This window comes from Silurus aristotelis, assembly GCF_946808225.1.
Source record: "Silurus aristotelis genome assembly, chromosome: 21".
Lineage (NCBI taxonomy): Eukaryota > Metazoa > Chordata > Actinopteri > Siluriformes > Siluridae > Silurus > Silurus aristotelis.
Window position 1 is genome coordinate 2,198,723 of NC_139594.1, and position 19,016 is coordinate 2,217,738.

Sequence of the window (19,016 nt, forward strand, 5' to 3'; positions counted from 1 at the left end):
CTCAGTGTTCATAAAGAGTCTCAGTGTTCATAACGAGTCTCAGTGTTCATAAGGAGTCTCAGTGTTCATAAGGAGTCTCAGTGTTCATAACGAGTCTAAGTGTTCATAACGAGTCCCAGTGTTCATAACGAGTCCCAGTGTTCATAACGAGTCTCAGTGTTCATAAGGAGTCTCAGTGTTCATAAGGAGTCTCAGTGTTCATAAGGAGTCTCAGTGTTCATAAGGAGTCTCAGTGTTCATAACGAGTCTCAGTGTTCATAACGAGTCTAAGTGTTCATAACGAGTCTAAGTGTTCATAACGAGTCCCAGTGTTCATAACGAGTCTCAGTGTTCATAAGGAGTCTCAGTGTTCATAAGGAGTCTCAGTGTTCATAAGGAGTCTCAGTGTTCATAACGAGTCTCAGTGTTCATAACGAGTCTCAGTGTTCATAACGAGTCTCAGTGTTCATAACGAGTCCCAGTGTTTATAACGAGTCCCAGTGTTTATAAAGAGTCTTAGTGTTTATAAAGAGTCTTAGTGTTTATAAAGAGTCTCAGTGTTCATAACGAGTCTCAGTGTTCATAACGAGTCTCAGTGTTCATAACGAGTCTCAGTGTTCATAAGGAGTCTCAGTGTTCATAAGGAGTCTCAGTGTTCATAACGAGTCTCAGTGTTCATAACGAGTCCCAGTGTTTATAAAGAGTCTTAGTGTTTATAAAGAGTCTCAGTGTTCATAACGAGTCTCAGTGTTCATAACGAGTCTCAGTGTTCATAACGAGTCTCAGTGTTCATAACGAGTCTCACTGTTTGTAACAAGTCTCAGTATACATAACAATTCTGTGTTCGTAACAAGTATCAGGGTTTATAATGAGCATTAGCATTCATAATTCATAATGAGTTAATAGCAAGTTTTTATATTGAGTCATTTGAGAATCTCAGCCTTTATCTAGTTGCCTGGTGGTTATAACAAGTCAGACTCTTTTTGAACACTATATTCATAGCAGATCCCAGGTTTATTCACGATGATGGTTCAATATAATCACGCTATGTCCTCACGTCCCTACAGCTTTCCTCCTCATCGTTACTCTCAGCTCATCATCATCAGTACGAACATCGTCTCTGCATGTTGGTCATTTTTCTGTTGATTCAGTAAAAATATATTATTACAGAAAGATTCAGTTTTTCTTTTTGATAAATACATTGGAACGATTACATTTTCAGAAGATAATTAGTGAAACTGCTGCCTGAGGAACCGTGATCAGTGTAATGCTCCGTGGTGGTCCTGAAGATGCCACTCTGAACACTTTATCAAGTTCAGACAGAGACTGCGGGCCATGTGTCTGGCTGGAGAAGATGTTGGCAGAGCGTCTGTTCCCATTTAAACTGCTGTCTGGGTTTAACAGAGTCCCAAAGAGACCGAGTGTGCACGCTTTACTAAAACTGCACGGCTGCTGGGGAACAGGAGATCAGATCAGCCCCCACCAGGTGGAGGTGCTGGAGGAGCTGATGGATGTGGTGCTGGAGGTGAAGCCAGGTGGAGGGGGGGGGGGGGGGGGGGTACTACAGTAACAGACGCTAGACCAGATGCCCAGACTCGGTTCATGGCCTCTTTATCTCATTTCTCTCTTAAGGATGTTGTGTAAAGTTTTCAAAATCTTCAACTTTTGTTCCTTTTTCAGGGTTGGTTTCTTTGTTCATCTGTTTTACATAAATTATATTTTCCTGCGATTAAATGCCACAGTCTTCCTAATGAGTTCTGAGTCTTCATAAAGAAGTGGAGTCTTCATACCAAGTCCACATACCAAGTCTTAACAAGTCAAGAATGCGAGTTTTCATAACAAGTTTGAGTTTTCAATAATTAGTCTGCGTTTTTATTGAGTCAATACCGAGTCTGAGTCCTAATACCGAGTCTGAGTCTTCGTACCAAGTTTTAGTGTTTATACTAAACCTGAGTTTTCCCAAACATGAGTCTGAATACCTAGTCTGAGTCTTTATCAGTCTGATTCTTTATAACAAGTTTGAGTCCTTATGAGTCTGAGACTTCATACAGAGCGTCTTAATAACGAGTCTGAGTCCTTATGTAACAGTAACGCTGTTAAAACTTAGTTTTCCGACAGCTTCAGGACAGAGGAGTTTGCACAGTGAGATATTCTATTAACTTCTAGATCAAGAAAATGAAAGGCTGGTGATGGACCAGATCTGCATAGCTGCATTGTATAAAACCCGTCCGGATATCAAACTCACGGTAACAGTAACATCACTGTGCACTTTTGTTCCTTTCCCAGCTTCCTCGTGCGTTCCTGCAGTTGTCTGTTTTGCATAGGGGTCCTGTTTTTCTGGGAATGTTCGACTCCCACGAGCTTTCAGGATCTAACCAAACGGTCTTCTAATCTAGTGGCTGATTTTTTCTCAGCTCCTCCCCAGACACGGACACGGCTCGCCCGCGCTCTCACTCGCAATAACGCGCTGATCGTAAATTAAATCAGCTAGCGAGCAAGTTGCTGAGCGTGCAGCAGGAATTGGGCTCGGTGTCGGAAAGCACACGCTCCCACAACCGATCGATGGCTCGCCTGCAGACCTGCATGGCTTGTGTGAGGAATTTGGCCGATCTCTGTAGGCAGCCTGTCATTCGTTTTGCCAGAGCTGTCTGAGAAATATATTTACAGCAAGCTGTAAATGAAAAACACTCAGCTCTGAGGTGCTGCCCCCTGTGGGCCATCAAGAAAAATCATTTAAAGAGGCTACAAACTAAGGAAACTAAAGACTGGATGTTTTTCTTCTCAGTACGTTCAAACGGTTTTGTGTAGACCTCGACAACACAGGATTGTTTTAGGGAAGATTTTTATCGTACCTCCGAGGCGCAGTAAATCCCTGTATACCACAAGACTGCTGAATTTTGGAATGCGGTTGGACAGAAGTGTTGATAGATTTTCTAAAGTGCATCCTGATGAGTTGCTATAGCAACAGTTTGTTCACTGGAGACTTGGGCTACATCTGCACTAATCGGGATAAATCAGATAACGACATTTCCCTCTAAAACACTTTCGTTTTCAATTGTATTCCAAAAGCTGCTCAACCACACTGAAACGTCTGAAAGCGCTGACGTCTCTGTGCTGCGCATGAGCAAAAACGGGGAAAAAAGACGATTCGACCCTGCCGTTTATTTACGTTACGGCTTTTTTAAACTAAAAATGCGTCATCGTTTTTAAAAGCCTTCGTTGTACAAGTGTTTTGGGCGACTGACATCCTGGAGTCCATTGTCGCAGATATTTTAAACAGATTTTCTTTAAAAGCCAGTGCAGTGCACTACCTGAGCGAAGGTCGTGTCCTCTTCCGTCTCTGTATTAGTGTGAATAATCCAGCTTTCTGTGCTCAGGGTTTTCCGCTGGACGAGGACGAGGACGAGCCGAAGACTGCTAATGAGAGGCTTTTCTCTCGCTGAGTTTCAGCGCTTCTGTCAGGCTTAACGGCGAATGCAATAATCAGACGCAGTGCCACTGCTTATGTAAGACACTGAGCTGGACCGTATCGGCTTTCCGGCGCTTTCCGACTTTCCCGGAGACGGATTTTGATGTTCAAATCTTGGATTGTGTATCGATTCGGCATTACCGAATTAACGTGATGACTCATTCCGTAATGTTCACATGGTAGGATTTTATTTGAGTTCAATAATAATGTATGCAACATATTAAACTCACCATATGTGTAAGATTTGAGCAGAAAAAAGCGATTTCATTTAAATAGAATTAATATATTGATGGAAATTCGAACACATTATACACTCAAATACACATTTATCCAGAGAAACGCTTTTTACATCTGTTCAACCTGGAAATACCAGCGGTGGGGGGTGAGGGTCAGTAAAGTCTTCTCTGCTGGTCTAAACACTATCAGAAGCACCGACCCAAATTTACAACCTAAATTCTAATATTTGTTTCATGAAATCGTATTAATTTATTCCCAACAGTTTCTTCTCTTCATGTCGTAGTGTTTCTCTCGGCTGCACTGCTTCAGTACGTGTATGTGGATGGATTTTTTGTCAGATCAGATTTCATCCTCTATGTGCTGCCATGTGAATCTAATCTGCCCAGAGCCTTCAGAATCAGTACTGCTGGACTTTTACCACAGTCTCCTTAATAAACAGCTCTGTTTCTTTAACCAATCAGATTTCAGATTCTCCTCACGGGGCAGCTCGCTGGCCCACAATGATTTCAAACATTACAGCACAAATTCTGTGCTGATCCTGATTCAAGTGATGTATGGAAGCTGCGGTCAGAATGCAGGGTCAGCCCTGATACAGCTCCCCCTGGAGCAAAAAGAGTTCCAAGTCTTGCTCAAGGGCTCAACATTGGCAGTTTGGCAGTGGTGGGCTTAGATCCACAACCTTCTGATTAGTAACCCAGAGCCTTAAAAGCCTGGTTTGCTTACCTGCATTCCTTGTATCAGTGACTAGAACTACTGAGTTTAAGGTGATATTCTAACCTGTGTCAGAAATTTAGTAGTTCCTTATGGTTTCTTTGGATAGTTAAAAACAAAATGGTGTCACATGAACATTACAGCACAGGGAAACTCTTTCTTTGTATATACCAGCACACATACATCTCCTTGGAGCACAGAGAGTTAAGGGCCTTTCTCAAGGGCCCCAAGAATGGCAGCTTGGCAAAACCAGGGCTTGAATTCCCTGACCTTCTGATCACTAACCTTCTGACCACCACAAGGGTCTTAACTAGAGGTCAATCGACACCGATAGTCGATTGCTGGAAAAAACTGATAGTTTTTCTGGGTTGCGTCGGTTGCTGAAGCAGTCGAAAACTTTCGCTGTTACGGGAGCGGCCTCTAGAGGTGAATCGCTGACATCACATGCTGTTTGTTTTTACACAAGAGATTATTTATGAATTATAATTTATGATTGGTTATTTATATAATTTTATTTATTTCCATAATTTCTATATTGATATTTGTTTAATTTAGCACAATTTCATAAATCAATACTGTACTGGTTGATTAATCGAGTATCACCAAATAAAACCTGTAGTATCTCCCTGATAAAGTCCCAGGTGAAACCCTTTTTTCAGCCAGTGAACAAGGAAGGTAAATAACAATACAAGGAAAAGTGTGTAAAAATAAAGGTAATGAAAGTGGTCGGGCAGATGAACTCTGTGTTTGCAGGTCTTTTTTTAAAAGCCAAGCCTCTAAATGAATTCTTCACCTGTAGACAGATCTGCCTCGGGGATAAATGCGGTTGCGTGAATATAATACGCACCTATCAGCCAGGCAGATTAGTGTATCCTGGGACGTTTCTAGCTGCCACTGAGATTTAAGTGCTCCTGTTGTGCTTCACCACAAAAGCCAAATCCAATAACAGTCCTAAAAGTGAAATGAAACCCCAGAATGTTTTTTGTTTTCTTTTTTTCAGGGGCTGTGATCCAGAAAGTCATGAAAGTGAGCTGCTTCATGCATTCACTGCTATCACCATGTTTTGTTTTCCACAGTTAGATTCCTCTTTATCCCAACACTGAGGATCTTATTCCAGGATTTTCTGCTGTCTTTGTCCTGGGTCGTGAAGGGGATAGGAGGTACCATGATCTCATTGGCAAAGTGCCAGTTCTGATAGAATTAAGTTTGTTTACACGATAGTATCAAAACTCACCCTGCTAGCTGTTTAGCTGACTAGTGCACTGGTTTGTCTGGGATTAAAACACCGTAGAAAGCGTTTCGATTTCGCAATTGAGATAAACAGGTCAAGTCAAGGTCAAGTCAAAGTATTCCTGTTGCTCCCAGAATTTTCCGGGTCCCCCACATCTCTGGTCAGGAAAAAAAAGGACAAGGGAATCAGTGCATAGGTGATAAGCTAACCGATATGTGTTTTATTATATTTTACTATAGTGTACATTTGAAATAGGATGACATCATTGTAAATTCAACCAATGAGGTTCTTGCTAAAATTGGGAACTTACATTAGACCCAATATAAAGTAATATTGAGAGCAATAAAATAAAATTGCTCTACAACCTTTGCGACCAAAACAGCCATTTAGACCCCTCCCCCAACAAATAAAATTTGCCTAGAGCCGCAAACCATATTTGAGCTTTAAATGGATGTAACACATTTTGTTGTTTTATGCAGATGTAAGATAGTTGCCTGGTTGTGCAACCCCAGGTTTCTCGTCCCTCTCAAGTCGTGGGAGTGTCACCTGGCAACCGGAGAGTAGCGTCGTGAAATAGATGCTTGGATATTTGAACGATTCTTTTATCCAGTCTGGGTCTGTGAACGGATTTCCACCTGAAAAACTAGCGACTGTTGTTGAGTGGAGATTTTATCTGCCATATGACGCTTTTCACACCATTCTAAAATGTTCTTTAAAAATCTTCAGCTGGTGACTTCTTAACAAAATTCGCTGTTTTTATTCGAAATTGTAAGCTTTTAAGATAGTTAGCTTACACGAGCAGGGTCCTTAATATCCGCTAGTCACGGATTTTTTTTTTACGTCATTTTGTCAAGGCTGCAGGGAGCCACAGCAGAGGTGCTGAAGACCCCAGTGCATGTAAAAGTCTTCTACGTTATTTTATTCTTATTTGCTAGAACCTGTGAGATGTTAGATTTTTATCTAAGCTCTTTCAGTGTGAGGGCAGCTAGCATTGCTTTCTCAATGCTCCAGGGTTCTTGGTTGAATCCTGAACATTTTTCTTTTTTCTGTCTGTGTGAAGTTTTATTTTGGTTTTCTCACTTCTTTATGGGTTTCCTGTGGATTGATGACTCTAAATAACCTCTCATTTTGAATATGTCTCTGGTACTTTGTGAAGAACTGGAAGACCTCCAGATTGCATTAGGTGTAGTGTTTTAGAGCTTGCTCTGCAGCATCGTATTTCTGCTGAAGTTTAAGATACAGTCAATGTTTACTAATTTGAATTCAGGCAATTTTGCAATATGTATTTAACCTTTTTTATGGCTGGATGCGAATGATTTGTATAGTGTGGGGGGTGGAGCATTGTGGTTGAAGGGCAGAGCCATGGGAGGGGGGTAACAATCGGAATCTTGTCTAGGGTCTCAAAAAGGCTAGAAACTACCCTGTTGCTCTCAACCAAATCCTTGACCAGTAGAACCAGTGGTACTGAAGAGGATTGAATCAAATGTATGTCTTGTAATACTTAGGTTGTGGATTGGAAAGGTTCATGGGGTAAGAGGTTACATGAGGATCCATGTTACAATGGAGAACCCAAAAAGAAGCTATGCAAACTTTCCCTCATACAAAGAGCTGAATGCAGAATACTCCTCATCATGAAATTCTTGGAATCAGGAAGCAGGTTTCTTGATGGTAGATTGTTGATGGTTTACCTGCAGATACGAGACACTTTTTTTTGTCATGTTCATAGACGGGACTCCCTTTTAGGGGTCTAGACGACTTTTTAGTCTTATGGCCTTTCATCATTAACATCCTTTATTGTTGTTTAATCCTTTAATCCATACAGGAGTAGCCTCAATCCAATACCCTTCACCCTTCACTAGGTTTTGCCCTTTTTGCCCTTGCTGACGAAAGCAAGGTCAGGAACTCCGGTCCGTTCAGAGAGCACAGACCTGAGCTGCAGGACACATTTTTTCCCTCGAGACCAGACCCCTCTTTTTGTTTCTATTATTTGAAAAGCTTATCGTTATCTCCCTCAACTGTCTGTGCCTCAGACGCCTTTCATTCAAAGCCGGATCACGAAGTCACAGATGGTGGTGAGAGCGTCTGAGCCGAGTGGGAAGCTGAGGGGTGATCTTTAGAACCTCCTGTGTCTTTCAGAATCTCTACAGATCCAGTTGAGATGTTGTATCTCTGGTAGAAGCTTCCATATTCCAGAGCCCTGAGTTTAAACACAGGGAGGTTGTTGCTCAGTTGTTATGACATTGGTCTTTATACAGTATATATAAAGGTCATGAATGCTGGGACCATGAGCAAGACCCCAGAGACCCCAGAGCTGCTCAGTTGTATGAATGAGATCAATGTAAGTAATTTTAGATAAGGTTGAAGATTCCTCTTTATCTCTTGGTGAGGATTTCAGGGGTTTATTCAGGAGGAGTATAAAGAGGTGTAGTGAAAATTTTCAAGGTCATAGCAAGGTCAAATGGAAAGATACTGTTAAACGGTTAAAGCATTGGGTTACTGATTGGAAGGTTGGAGTTTAGGCCTTTGCACAGTCAAACTGCCAGTGTTGGGCCCTTAAGCAAGGCCCTTAGCCCTCTGTTCTCCAGAGGCACTTTCTTTCTTTCTTTCTTTCTTTCTTTCTTTCTTTCTTTCTTTCTTTCTTTCTTTCTTTCTTTCTTTCTTTCTCGGGCGGGATCCACTACTACTTGACTGCAGTGACAGGTAGGTGTGGGAGAGCAGATCACTTAACCCCCTGTGTGTGTGTGTGTGTGTGTGTGTGTGTGTGTGTGTGTGTGTGTGTGTGTGTGAATTTGAGTAAATAAATATGAATTCCTCAGTTCTGCTGCAGTTTTTTGAGCAGAGCCAAACGACACACTGCTCTGTTTTTCCTGCTGTGTCATCATTTAAAACGAGAAGCAGTTATTGTGAAAGCATGGCCCTGCGCTTTTTAATGTTTTTGTGTGTGTGTGTGTGTGTGTGTGTGTGTGTGTGTGTGTGTGTGTGTGTGTGTGTGTGTGTGTGTTTGCTGGTGTTGACACGTTGTATCCTGAAACACTGTGTTCTCCCCTCTCTCGGTCTTTGTGTAGCTGAATCAGAGGGAAGTGGGCGGATCGCATGCAGGACAGGTTACGAGGTTGTGCGTAGGGAGCGAGGGATGAGGGAGGGAACGAAAGAGAAAAGGAGAGACAGTTGAATAGCTGTTATCGTGTTGGAGAGAACAAGTGGAAGGAGGGCTGCGTCTGTCTGCTTCACTCCTGCAAAAGAGCCAGAAAGGACTCTGTGTGTGTGTGTGTGTGTGTGTGTGTGTGTGTGTGTGTGTGTGTGTGTGGTTGGTGCATGCGCTGCTATCTGGCAGTCTTCATCGACACTGCAGTGAGGACACACACACACACGCTCACTCGCTTCAGTGCTGCGTGGTTCTTTGTCAGTTCCTCCGCTTGGACCTTCTCGCGTTCTTCTCACTGTCAGTCATGGTGCCGTCACTCGGCCTGGCGCACTCGCACCGTCAGCACACAGAGGTGAGTCTGGAACCCTTAGCAGCGTTACTCTGATTTTACTCGGGCGCAGAATAACACCAGCATCACACCGAGTGATGATCTGAGGGATTACAGGAAGGGGCGGGGCTTTCAGTGTAGAAAATGTAGTGGGTGTGGCCTAACGTGATTTCATTTAACCTGTGTGCAGGTTTTGATTGAGGAAAATTGTTTATCTGCTGTCAGATTTTATTATTGTGAGTGAATGCTGAACTACGGAGAGAAAGATAACTAGTGAGTGAAAGAGAGATATAAAACTGAGTGATGGAACGCAAACTGGGGAGGAACGGAAATGAGAAAAGGATAAGGAGTGAGGGAGAGAGTGAAAGAGGGAGAGAGTGATGAATGTGAGTGAGTAAATGAGTGAGAAAGTGAATAAATGAAAAAGTGAGTGAATGAGTGAGAAAATTAGTAAGAAAGTGAATGAGTGAATGCACGAGAAAGTGAGAGTGAGTAAATGAGTGAGTGAGTGAGTGAGTGAGTGAGTGAGTGAGTGAGTGAGTGAGTGAGTGAGAGTGAATTAATTAAATGAATAAGTGAGTGAGTGAGTAAATAAGTGAATAAGTAAATGAACGAATTAATGAATAAATGAGTGAGTAAATAAGTGAGTAAATGAGATCAGAAAGTGAGTGAGTAAATTAACGAGTTAGTGAGCGAGTGAGTGAGAAAGTAAATGAATGAATAAGTGAGTGAGTGAGTGAGTGAGTGAGTGAGTGAGTGAGTAAATGAGTGAGTGGGTAAGTGAGTGAGTGGGTGAGTGAGTGAGTGAGTGGGTAAGTGGGTGAGTCAGTGGGTGGGTGAGTGGGTGAGTGAGTGGGTGAGTGAGTGAGTGAGTGGGTGAGTAAGTGAGTGAGTGAGTGAGTGGGTAAGTGGGTGAGTCAGTGGGTGGGTGAGTGGGTGAGTGAGTGGGTGAGTGAGTGAGTGAGTGGGTGAGTGGGTGAGTAAGTGAGTGAGTGAATCAGAACTCACACATCAAAGAAACTCACATACGGAAACAAACTGATGTAGCAGCCTGAGATCGTCACTACACTGCTCTCAGTCAAGTGTGCTCATTAGCATGAGGCCACACCCACCTTACTAATGAACTTAAATAATTAGATGATTAGAAATATGTCTGATTTTACTGGTGTGTGTGTGTGTGTGTGTGTGTGTGTGTGTGTGTGTGTGTGTGTGTGTGTGTGTGTGTGTGTGTGTTAGTTGGTGTTGGCACTTTATTGCTAGTGAGTCACTTTACTTGATCCAGCAGCTTATTAATGAGGATCTAAAAGCTCTGTGGCTTTAAAAAACATTCAAACCCTGATGAGAAATGAACACACACACACACACACACACTCACACACACACATTCTAGCACCCAATAAGCTCCCACTCACAGTCAGCTGCCTGCTCACGCAAAGTTAACACACATGTACACAAATATGAGTGAACAAACATGCTCACACACACACACACATACACACACACACACACACACACACACATACATACTCCGAGTGTCACACACCCAGTAGTTTTATATACACACACACACACACACACACACACACACACACACACACACACTCATCCCTCCCTGTCAGCATTTCTCGCCCACTTTTTGGTCTCGGCGGAGAGATAGAGCTAAAGAGATAGTGGAGTGGGTTCAGGTCGGTGTGTGTGTGTGTGCGTGCGTGCGTGCGTGCGTGCGTGCGTGCGTGCGCGTGCGTGCGTGTGTGTGTGTGTGTGTGTGTGCGTGTGTGTGTGCACCACCCCCTCTCTCATGAGTTGTCAGTAAAGCTTCTCTCCTTTAATATGCAGAGTAAAATGACTTTTTTCTTTCTAATAAAAGTCATCCAAAAAGTAGATTTCTGTTTAAATCTATAATTATGCAAATGTATGCATATATAATGCAACGGAGCCTCATTTGCATAAACGAACATCACTTTTCGTGAACCGTGAACCCGAGACACCACAACAACGGAAACCGTAATAAATCAGATGCAGTTCATTCTTAATTCAGAAAACTGTTTCTTCAATAATTGTATTAAAAAATTTAATAAATAATAATAATTGTATATTCATGCAAATATGGCGTATTAATTAGCAAAACCAAAAGGAATTATGCCACAGTTAAATCTTATAACAGGATTGAGGGTTGAGTACAAAATATGACACATATGATATTAATAAATAAAAAATGATGTGATATTCAATGTGATATTATGCCCTTATAGGAAAATGCTATGTATGGCTTGAATAGTTGTGTATATGCTGTACAATGAACTTGCAAGCAGGAAGCAAGATTTTTAGGAATTTATGACATGAGACTTTAGATTTTTATTTTTAATTACCAGGACGTATCGGAAAACAATTATAGAAGAACACCCAGAGGCCCCACCCACTTTCCTGAGATTGACAGGCGCAGGGTATACGATAATGCCAATGAAATCTAATAACATTTCTATATAACAGACAGGTGGGTGTAGCACAGACCACACATTCCAACAATATTGTTGATCCGACTAAAAGGTGTGTGTGATGGTCCCAGCGTTCATCATTCCCTCCCTCGCCCCCTCCCTCACCCCCTCCCTCACCCCTCCTCTCTCGCAGACGTCGGCTCGGTCACGTTCTGCTGACGAGGTCTTAGCAGAAGATTTATCATGTCGAGGTGCCTCGAACGTCAGGTCCCTCAGGGATAAATGAGGCTCGGAGGCTTTTTACACACCTGACCGAGAGAAACGACACACACCTATAATACAGCGTTCTATTATACTCCAGAATAACACGGGAACCTCTACATTAATATAATACTATAACACACTGTTTATTCTCTTGGAATATTGTATATATAGTATAGTATACAGTACTATTGTATATAGTGTATTATATGCCTTAATATATAGTATAGTTCTGTATATTAGGTACTATGATAGTACTTTATATACCTGTGTTAAAGTATTTTAGTATAATATGTGTATAGCTGGGTGCTATTGGAGTACTGTGTGCCTCAGGATCTTAAATACTTATATGTAACTATGTAATACCGTGTACATTCATTGTATGTAGAACTCCAGTTCTATACTGTTTGATTGTATGTTTATGAATATTGACATTTATATTGCTTTTATGTAGTGCTTCAGTACCCTGTTTACCCTCGTTTACTACTGCAATACTATATACTCTTCTGTGTATCAGACAGACAGACAGACAGACAGACAGTCTTAGATGGATACAGTGAGGAAAACAAGTATTTGAACACCCTGCTATTTTGCAAGTTCTCCCACTCAGAAATCATGGAGGGTCTGAAATTGTCATCGTAGGTGCATGTCCACTGTGAGAGACATAATCTAAAAAAAAATCCAGAAATCACAATATATGATTTTTAAACTATTTATTTGTATGATACAGCTGCAAATAAGTATTTGAACACCTGTCTATCAGCTAGAATTCTGACCCTCAAAGACCTGTTAGTCTGCATTTAAAATGTCCACCTCCACTACATTTATTATCCTAAATTAGATGCACCTGTTTGAGGTTGTTAGCTGCATAAAGACACCTGTCCACCCCATACAATCAGTAAGAATCCAACTACTAACATGGCCAAGACCAAAGAGCTGTCCAAAGACACTAGAGACAAAATTGTACACCTCCACAAGGCTGGAAAGGGCTACGGGGAAATTGCCAAGCAGCTTGGTGAAAAAAGGTCCACTGTTGGAGCAATCATTAGAAAATGGAAGAAGCTAAACATGACTGTCAATCTCCCTCGGACTGGGGATCCATGCAAGATCTCACCTCGTGGGGTCTCAATGATCCTAAGGAAGGTGAGAAATCAGCCCAGAACTACACGGGAGGAGCTGGTCAATGACCTGAAAAGAGCTGGGACCACCGTTTCCAAGGTTACTGTTGGTAATACACTAAGACGTCATGGTTTGAAATCATGCATGGCACGGAAGGTTCCCCTGCTTAAACCAGCACATGTCCAGGCACGTCTTAAGTTTGCCAATGATTATTTGGATGATCCAGAGGAGTCATGGGAGAAAGTCATGTGGTCAGATGAGACCAAAATAGAACTTTTGGGTCATAATTCCACTAAACGTGTTTGGAGGAAGAAGAATGATGAGTACCATCCCAAGAACACCATCCCTACTGTGAAGCATGGGGGTGGTAGCATCATGCTTTGGGGGTGTTTTTCTGCACATGGGACAGGGCGACTGCACTGTATTAAGGAGAGGATGACCTGGGCAATGTATTGCGAGATTTTGGGGAACAACCTCCTTCCCTCAGTTAGAGCATTGAAGATGGGTCAAGGCTGGGTCTTCCAACATGACAATGACCCGAAGCACACAGCCAGGATAACCAAGGAGTGGCTCTGTAAGAAGCATATCAAGGTTCTGGCGTGGCCTAGCCAGTCTCCAGACCTAAACCTAATAGAGAATCTTTGGAGGGAGCTTAAACTCCGTGTTTCTCAGCGACAGGCCAGAAACCTGACTGATCTAGAGAAGATCTGTGTGGAGGAGTGGGCCAAAATCCCTTCTGCTGTGTGTGCAAACCTGGTGAAAAACTACAGGAAACGTTTGACCTCTGTAATTGCAAACAAAGGCTACTGTACCAAATATTAACATTGACTTTCTCAGGTGTTCAAATACTTATTTGCAGCTGTATCATACAAATAAATAGTTAAAAAATCATACATTGTGATTTCTGGATCTTTTTTTTTAGATTATGTCTCTCACAGTGGACATGCACCTATGATGACAATTTCAGACCCCTCCATGATTTCTAAGTGGGAGAACTTGCAAAATAGCAGCGTGTTCAAATACTTCTTTTCCTCACTGTAGAACTTTGTCATTCCAAAGTACAGGTATACAGTAACAAAATGCAGTTTGGCATCTACCAGAATTGTAAATACAGTAATCCCCAGGCATTCTCCAACCTGTCCACCCTTGTGGCTCCTTTTATACTCTTCAGTCTTCTCAATGAGGGTGAAGCCCCTCTGCCATGTGCGCCGCAGCTTTCCACAATACGGGTGCTGAAATGGCGCTGTCCATTCAGCACCCACCTGGCTGTTGTGTTCGGAGCACTTGCCTGTTGTTGTGTTCAGGATATATATATATATATACATTCACACATACCTTTAATTCTCTCAGGTGGTATAGCTGCTTATTCTTCTTGGCAAAAAGACTCCAGTTCCTGTGAGTTATTTGGTTGTTTAGCACAAAAAGCACATTTGAGATCTCCCCAAAGTGGCTCAATGATATCGAGGTCCAGAACTTTTTTCTGCTATAGCCATTGGCGGATCAAGCTGGCCTTGTGCTTTGGATCATTGTCATGTTGAAACATCCAAGAGGGTCCCATGTGCAGCTTTTGTGCTGTAGTATGCCAATTTTTTGTTTTGCCAATGCATTTATCTTGAATGAGTACTACTTTTAAACTATACACTTCTCTCTTCTGTGTAATGCTATAGTACAATATACATTAATTGTATGTCATATTGCAGTAATATACTGTATAGTCCTCTGTATATTATTATAGATACCTATATAGCTTCAATGTAGTGTTCTGAATAAAAAAAACTTTACTGAATCATGAAAATGTGCTGAAGGAAATAAAGAGGATTCTATATTAATAAATATAAAATTGAGTAAAAGACAGGAGGTGGAGCTGGAGGTAGCAGAGCTGAAGATGTTGAGTTTTTCGTTGGGAGTGACGACGATGGACAGGATTAGAAATCAGATAATTAGAGGGACAGAGCATGTAGAACGTTTTGGAGACAAGGTGAGGGAGGCGAGATTGAGATGGTTTAGATATGGGCAGAGGAGGGACATGGGGTATATCGGTAGGAGAATGCTGAGGATAGAGCCACCAGGGAGAAGAAGAAGAGAAAGACCAAGGAGGAGGTTTATGGAAGTCAATAAAAAGACATTTCCAATAAACAGCACATGGCACCAGTGATTTGCCTCTAGAGGCTGCTCTTGTACTGTATAACGCAACCCGGAAAAACTATTGGTATGATTATTATAATTTTTTTAAATAATACCTTTGAATAATCCAATGAAACCATCAGATTTGTTTCTAGAGTTTTCTACAGCTATACATACTATTATAGGTGTATAATAGTACCTGTATATTATGTAAATGAGGACTTTTACACTTCTCTGTTATTGGATAATACTGTTTGGTATATTGTTCGGTATGTTTGCTATATTGTTTGGTAGTATATCAGTACACCCTGTACACCCCTGCATATTACTCTAGCACACCTTACACCTCTATACACACCAGTTGTACTGTTTACTGTCAAACTATAGAGCTCTACAGCTTGTACTTAGCAGACATACTGGAGCAGTCACATGACTCCCGCTTCAGTAGTCGTCTCCGGGCCGTACCATGTAGAATCATGGTGCCGTCCCGACCCTGTACTGTAAAATGGAAAGCCCGAGAATGAGAACATTACAAAAAAGGGATAGAGATGTAGAGATCATTAGCTGAGTGCATCTGCAGCCCTCCGCTCCCATTAATTCAAGGCATGAACAGCAGAAATGCTTAATTATTGATCATTCGCCGACTATGCCCAGGGATCACGTTTCTAGATGGCGCAGACAGATCCTCGGCCTCTTACTGCTCGCCTGTGCTCCTGCTCTAAAGTGACGTACGCAGAGAAAACTTTCGAAACTGGCTTCGTATCATTAACTTTTAATAAAGCTCTCAGACATGGTGGCGTCAGTATTAATTCAAAATGATCAAAAATGCTAAATGTGTTCATGCACCAGATAGCAGCTAGTTGTACTGAACAGGGATTAAACTGATATCGCTGATAGATTCCGGCAGATTTATTCATTAGGGTTGTGCTAACATTTACATTTACACCATTTGGGAGATGCGTTTATCCAGATGCCTTTATCTGTTATACAGTGTGTATTTGTTATACAGTGTGTGTGTGTGTGTGTGTATATCAAATGTTTATTTATATATATTTTTTAACACTATATGGATGATAGTATTGGGACACATGAACCTACCTGGGATATGTGGTTCTTCTCGAAACTGTTACCACAAAGCTGGAGGCACACAATTGTATCATCATCTTTGGATGCGGTTTAATAACATTTTGCGTTCACTTGAACTTGGAAACTGAAAACCTGTATAACAATGCCCCTGTGCACAAAGTGAACTCCATGAAGATACAGTTTGCATGGTTTGGAGAGGAAGATCTTAAGTTACCTGCTTTAGAGCTCTAAACCCTACTGAACACCTTTTGAGATGAATGTGAACACTGACAGCACTTCAGGCCTTCCCACCTTCTCACCTACATCAGTGCCTGACTTCACTAACATTGTTGTGTCTGATGTCCACAAGTACAGTACAAAATCTATCAGAACATCTTCCCAGAAAATGTAGAGGGAATTAGAAGAGCATGGGTTCAAATGGGTTCACCACCAAGCCTCCCCCACTGGGCCCTTAACTTTCTTAACTCTCAATTGCTCAGCTGAGCAACTGAGAGTTAAGGGCCCAGTGGTGGTGGCTTGGTGGTGAACCCATTTGAACCCATGAGCTTCCATTTAGAAGTCCCACATCCTATACATTGAGCTGCCACTGAGACTGCCACTATAACAAATCGTTCTGGTGAGACTCTTGTAGCATCATTATATTTTTACTGCATTATCACCTTTACAGCTCCTACCCAGAATCCAACGCTAACGACGTCTTTGCTTCAATGTAAAAAAAGGAACTCAAATCGCAATACTTTTTGCTCAGTGGTAACGTCAGCTATGCTGCTCCATTCTTTTAAATAGTTGTGCGTAAAGGGGTGTCAATACTTTGTGCAGTGCAACGGATGAACCACAGTTCATATAGGCGACCTGTATATTCAGGTGGACAAGAGAAAATGAGTGCACATACAGCAGATGATGCTGTACAAAATGCCTCAGAAGTTGATGTTTAATGCGACGTCGCAGGAGATCATTCAGCGGGACGTCACGGTCGCGCTTCATAGCGGATTCTGTTACACAGATTCATTTCCAGTCTCCTGCCCGACTGCTTCATTTAAACCCGAGCGACAGCCGCGTGCGCTCTTATCGATTCCCCATGATGGACTATTGTTAGTTTGTTCTGGCGTGACCTCCTCTATTCGTCTGATCCGCATGACTGACAGACGATTCTATTGCAGGCGACCTTGAGGCTTCTTGGCCAGATTCAGGTGCCTGAAGCGATGAGAAACTCAATCAGCGGTGCTTCTGGGTTAAGACTGACCTTATTACTCAAAGCCACACATGAATGAGAGAGCAGGAGTTTGAGTAAATGCACAGTCTGGACCGTGAAGGTATCTAAAAGGTGCGTCTCGTGTCTCGCTGCTCGGCGGAGCCTGCAGGAGCACGTCAAAGCCGGCGGATTTGTGGTTTTGATCTTCACCAAAGGTTAACGGTTCTGTAAATTCCAGGTTTCTTGATAAATGATGGCTTCCATAGCGGCATTACACACATAGACGTCTATAGCATAGCAGGTTGTAGAAGATGCAAAGTTCTTTAGGAAGAACATGAGAGCTGGAGCATCCTCGTACCCCACAAGAACTGGACTCGGTGTCATTAGGTGACTTCATGATGCCATTATTTTATAAGATTTGATTTCATGATCTCGTATTATGTAGTCTGTGATGCTTTTGTTCAAGAAAATTCTAGAAACTTCAGTGATACATTCAATCCGGCTGCATTTTGGCGATCCCAATCATCCAAACCCGAAGCACAATATTGACTCAACCCGGCTCTCCATATGTCTAGAACTTTCTCAGTGAAAAAAAATGTGTATGGAGTTTATAAGAAGGATCTTGATCTAGAACCTAGAACAGTTTAACAACATGATCTAGACCATTAATGGTGAACATCTTCTCCACTCTGACCACTCGTGCAGGCCAAGACAGACATGGCCTTTTTTTTGTGACCTGATTGGGCCGCTGCCATGTACAGGAGAGAGCCTGGAGGTAGGACATATGCCACTGATGCTGTTACACATGCAGAGTTCCCTACTTATTACTTCTCACATGGTTCTAAGATTTTCTAGAATTCACTTCCTGACATTTTTGGTCATTATAATGAGAAACGTATTGAGGGAATTGATGAGAAAAAGGTTTTTTACTGTTAAAGAGAAGTTACTTGGAAAACTTTCAGGTTCTATCACATTTCCTACTGCAATACCACAACACCATCCCAAAAAACAAGCATGGATGGTCTAAAATGTAGATAAGCTAAGCTCTGAAAAACATCGTACACTGAGGAACATTTGATATGAAGCCCCCTAATGCTGCCCTTTGTTCTACTTCTATAATCTGGGTACTTTTTGTGATGATTTCTTTACTTCACAGTGATACCCTAGCTTAGCAAGACAAGAGCTGTGTTTCTTCCAAGCTTCTGGAAACTTCCAATGGTATGAGGAGTGTCTTGAACATATTTGCTCAGTAAAAAAAAACTTTGCATTGACATAATTATTAGTGGATGCGCTATAACTTTATTATTGACGTTTTTACTTTTATTATTAAGTGAGCAATAAAATATTCGACATCTAGATCGATTTCTCCTCATTTTCTCGAGCGCGTTCTCTCAGCACCGCTGCTGCTCCGTAGTGTTACAACACTACGGAGACCGAGGCGTGTCCTGAGAGTCACATAGAATACAGATTAACATGGCAGAGGCAGAGCTGTGACTTCCTGCAGACACAACAGGAGAAGAACATCTGGTTTTATTTCGTTTTTTGCTCTACAGAGGCGTGTGTGTGAAAGAGTCATGAGGTGGAAGTCAGAAGGTATTTAGGTAAATTGATGATTTGCCGTCTGTCTGAAACAAAGACTCTTTATACCGTATTGAATTTCAGCGCATCGTATTATATTTATTGAATGGAATGGAAATCG

General features: G+C 41.9%; 1 protein-coding gene across 3 annotated transcripts in view; it reads left to right on the forward strand.

The window, feature by feature from the left end:
- tanc2a (tetratricopeptide repeat, ankyrin repeat and coiled-coil containing 2a) overlaps positions 1-19,016 on the forward strand; it is a 127,455-nt gene that overhangs the window by 60,479 nt on the left and 47,960 nt on the right. The window contains exon 1 of one of the 3 annotated variants that reach the window (XM_083524269.1): positions 8,628-9,124. The exons of the other annotated variants lie outside the window; for them this stretch is intronic. The gene's annotated coding sequence lies outside the window, so the exon portion shown is untranslated. Of the gene's footprint in view, positions 1-8,627; positions 9,125-19,016 lie in introns of those variants that run through there. 3 annotated transcript variants of the gene reach the window in all.